We start from the raw sequence: 4,209 nt of genomic DNA on the forward strand, positions 1-4,209 counted from the left end.
TAACTCGGGGGAAAGAGCATCCAGCAGGAAGCAAAGCTCCGGGGTCCACGTGACACATAAACGCTGCTTGAGGAACAACACGGAGGTTGCAATTTTACTGTTAATAGGTGATGATTAATGGTTAATGTTAATGAGTGGTTAAACGTTGGAACAGGCTGCCCAGGGAAGTGGTGGAGTCACCATCCCTGGAGGTATTTAAAAGACGTGTAGATGAGGCGCTTAGGGACATGGTTTAGTGGGCCTGGTGGTGTTGGGTTGACGGTTGGACTCGATGATCTTAGAGGTCTTTTCCAACCCTAATAATGATTTTATGATTCTATGATTCTACTGCACCTGGGAGCCAGGTCATCAGGTCTGCTGCAAAACTGTGCAATGCCCAATTCTCTTTTTATCACACTGTGCAAAGCTCAAAGTACATTCTGCAAAATGAAGGAGTTGCTCTGGTCCAAATCCACACACTTATCATCCAAGTGAGGCTTTATCTTGCAATGATATAATTATTAATTTCTCCCTCAGTTCATTTGCAATTCAACTTTTGTTTTGCAGAGCAGAATTTGCCCATAGTGACCTTCACTTAATCTTAAGATTATTTTTTTTTCTGTGCTTGTAAAATCTTACAGCGTCCTGGTTGCTGTGGAAAAGGAGCCCATTCCTGTCCCAGAATGGACCCTCAGTCTGAAAGTTGCTGTGGATGGGACCAAAGAGACAGGGAGGTTCCAGAAAATTTACAGTTAAATCCTACTGTCTGCATCCAAACCAATCCCAGCCTTAGGCAGACACATGGTTATTTATGGGTGTCCTGGTTTTGGCAGGGATAGAGTTAATTTCCTTCCTAGTAGCTGGTACAGTGCTGTGTTTTGGATTTAGGGTGAGAACAATGTTGATAACACACCGATGTTTTAGTTGTTGCTGAGCAGTGCTTACACTAGTCAAGGACTTTCCGCTTCCCGTGCTCTACCGACTGAGCAGGCTGGAGGTGCACAAGAAGCTGGGAGGGGGCACAGCCAGGACAGCTGACCCCAACTGGCCAGAGGGACATTCCATACCATGGGACGTCATGCTCAGCATATAAAGCTGGGGAAGAAGAAGGAAGGGGGGGACGTTCGGAGTGATGGTGTTTGTCTTCCCAAGTCACCGTTCGGCGTGATGGAGCCCTGCTTTCCTGGAGATGGCTGAACACCTGCCTGCCCATGGGAAGTGGTGAATTAATTCCTTGCTTTGCTTGCGTGCGCGGCTTTTGCTTTACCTATTAAACTGTCTTCATCTCAACCCACAAGTTTTCTCACTTTTACCCTTCCGATTCTCTCCCCCATCCCACTGGGGGGAGTGAGCGAGCGGCTGCCTGGTGCTCAGTTGCCAGCTGAGGTTAAACCACGACAATGGGCTGTATTTCTGCGAGAGGGAGGCACTCTGTACCGCTGCCTGGTGTGCAAGCAGGAGTCACCGTAGCTGCTTGGATCAAGGGAGATCGCTGTCACCCTTCCAGCTTTCTTGCAGATGTCTGTGTGTCATGTCCTCCAACTTTTGAATGAAAACATAGCAGAGGCAGTGCGATCCCATGGATTAGGCACCGAGACTTTCTGGACCACTGGTGGGAAGATATTTGCCACGGAGCTGTATTGCTGCTTCCTGAAAACTATGTCAGGTCCCCAGGCTGGGTCCACCACCAGCCCCACTGCCCAGGACTTCATGCTCTTCAGCCTGGCTCCAGGGTCCCTTCACCGGCACCGACCCGGCCTCTTTTAGGTTACACAGGTGACTCTTCACATCTTAGAGTCTCCTTGTTCTCCAAGCCGCTGAAAAATAACTTCCTACCCAAGAAAGGGCCAAATCTTGCATCCATTTGAGCGAAGGTCCAGAGGGAAGGACTGTGCCCCAGGAGCCAAGATCTATTTCTATGCCTGCAAATCCCGAGTCTTTCCTGAATCCACGCTGGAGGGGAACACACACTCCCCCTTCCTCCACGGGTCACCTCCCAGAGGCAGAGCAGCAAGGGCAACTTAAAGCCACCTCCTTGCCCCTTCTGCTTCTTTTCTGCAGGACAGGGCAGAAGGGATGGGTGGCAAACAGGAATATTTGCTGGTTGTGAGGCTGTTCCCCATAATCATTGCTTTCTTCCCTTGAGGGGAATCCCAAGAGGAAAATGAGGAACGATGAGGGTTTCTTGCCTGTCCCTCCCTGGACTGGGGACCACCTCAGAGCTGCCCAGATGAGAGCCGTATTTCCCTCAGTGCCTGCTTTCCTACAAACAACTGTCATTTTCTGGGCTACCTGCCAGGCAAACACTTTAAAGGATCTCACGAACACGGCATTAGGCTCTTGGCCAGGGAACCTTAGCAGATACCTCCCTCCTCGGGCCAAACTCCAGCCTATGTACAACCCGCTGTGCCCAGAAAGCAACCTGCAAAGGGCTGTCGGGTCTTGGAAACGCCACTGGAAGAGAGAGCAGTCTGTGTCATGGTGGGGATGGGGGGGAAACCTGCAAGTCCCCGATTCATTAGAAACCCATCTTGGAACCCCGTCAGCTGCCAGGGCTCTGCAGAGCCAGACAAGCTCTCCAGCTTAGAATCAGACTGGTTTGGGTTGGAAGGGACCTTAAAGACCATCTAATTCCAACCCCCAGCTTGGTCAAGCTCTCCATGGGAGAAAGCTTTCTGGTGAGGATGGGGACTGCCGGTGCATCAGGCACACAAATGGCAATGAGATGTGATTATAACATGGCTCTGCCTCGCTGCCTTTACAGCGTTCTTTAAGGAAAAGGAGGGAAGAATTACCGTTAGTATTCAGCCATAGCATCGCCACAATATCTACCTTCCACCTTTCTGCCCCCATAACTCCCTCGATTCCCAGCCTCAGGCTGCAACCTCTCAAGCCATGGTTGCACACTCAGGAGGAACAGGCAGGTTTGGGGGTGCGGTTGCAAACAGACGTGATCCTCATCTCCTCCCTCTGCAGGTCTGGACTCTCGCGAGGTAGCCCAACTGCACATGCTAAATTGCTATAAAATGGCTTAAGCCCTTACACAGAGCCCTTTCAAGGCAGACATCACCACGGGCTGCAGGAGGAGGTCTAAGGGCATCATGCATGTCTTTGCAATCACACCAGTTCAGTTATCTGAAAATGGCCAGAGAATCCTAGGCTGGGCTGAGACTATCTGCTGCACTGTCTACTCTGCCATGGAAAGTGAAGAGAGACCCCTTCAAACCGAAACCAAAACCGAAGTGGCCTTGACAAGAAGGAAAGCTCCATACAGACCCTAAAACTTACGCTTTCTGTTCAGGCCAGATGCCAGGAGGTTTTTCTGCGGTTGTCCGTGGTGAGGTGTGGCTCTGGGTGAAGCAGGCGTAGGATGGTCCTGGACTGCAGGGCCAGAAAGGTCTGCACCCAGCCTGTTGACCAGGGGTGCTCCTGAAGCAGCTCTTCACGATCCAGGACCCAGCACCTCACATCCCCATGGCCTTACGGGAGTCAGCAAAGAGAAGAAAAATCCACGTGGATGCGATGGCTTTCTTGGATCCCCTCACAGGCCAAGTGGTTTCCTGGGCTGGGCTCCCTCAAAGAAGCTCAGAGCAAAAATGAAGTGTTTGGTGGTGGGTTGTGTTAAGTAGTTTTGTTGTGAGCTGCAAGTCCCTCCATGGATGAAAACATGGGCATATCACAGACAACACACATGTACCTGCCACGGGCTCCAAGTGAGCCACAGGCTAGAAGCACACGGATGACTTTTCTGGCCCAGTCAAAACAGGGGCCACGTCCCACCACGGTGCTGCTGGGCCCAGCGTTGTTGCTAACCCAGTATTTGCTCACTCAACCTGAAAGAGGAAAATCAGCAACCTTTGGAAAGAGATTGTCACACCAGGAGAAGCGCTGGAGCCGAGTAAGGCAGCCCAATCTGCCCCTCGTACAACAACCAGCGCCACTAAGAAAAGGCGACGGGTGATAGTAGTAGGCGACTCTCTTCTGAGAGGTGCGGAGGCGCCCGTTTGCTGACTGGACGCACTCTCTAGAGAGGTGGGCTGCTTACCGGGGGCTCACATCAGGGATGTCACCAAGACGCTACCAAGGCTCGTACAGTCCACTGGCTATTATCGGCTGCTGCTGTTTCACGTGGGCAGCAGTGACACAGCCAGGAGCAGTCTGAGGACTATCAAGAAGGACTACGGAGCCCTGGGAGTGGCGGGCAGGGACCCCTGCGCGCCGGGAGGTTTT

The 4,209-nt window shown here is 51.8% G+C and overlaps 1 protein-coding gene across 1 annotated transcript in view; it reads right to left on the reverse strand.

Moving 5' to 3' along the window:
* Positions 1 to 4,209, reverse strand: part of MOGAT2 (monoacylglycerol O-acyltransferase 2) — a 30,568-nt gene that overhangs the window by 19,384 nt on the left and 6,975 nt on the right. The window lies entirely within an intron of this gene.

The sequence above is a fragment of the Pygoscelis adeliae genome, unplaced genomic scaffold, assembly GCF_000699105.1.
Source record: "Pygoscelis adeliae isolate BGI_AS28 unplaced genomic scaffold, ASM69910v1 Scaffold263, whole genome shotgun sequence".
Taxonomy (NCBI): Eukaryota; Metazoa; Chordata; class Aves; order Sphenisciformes; family Spheniscidae; genus Pygoscelis; species Pygoscelis adeliae.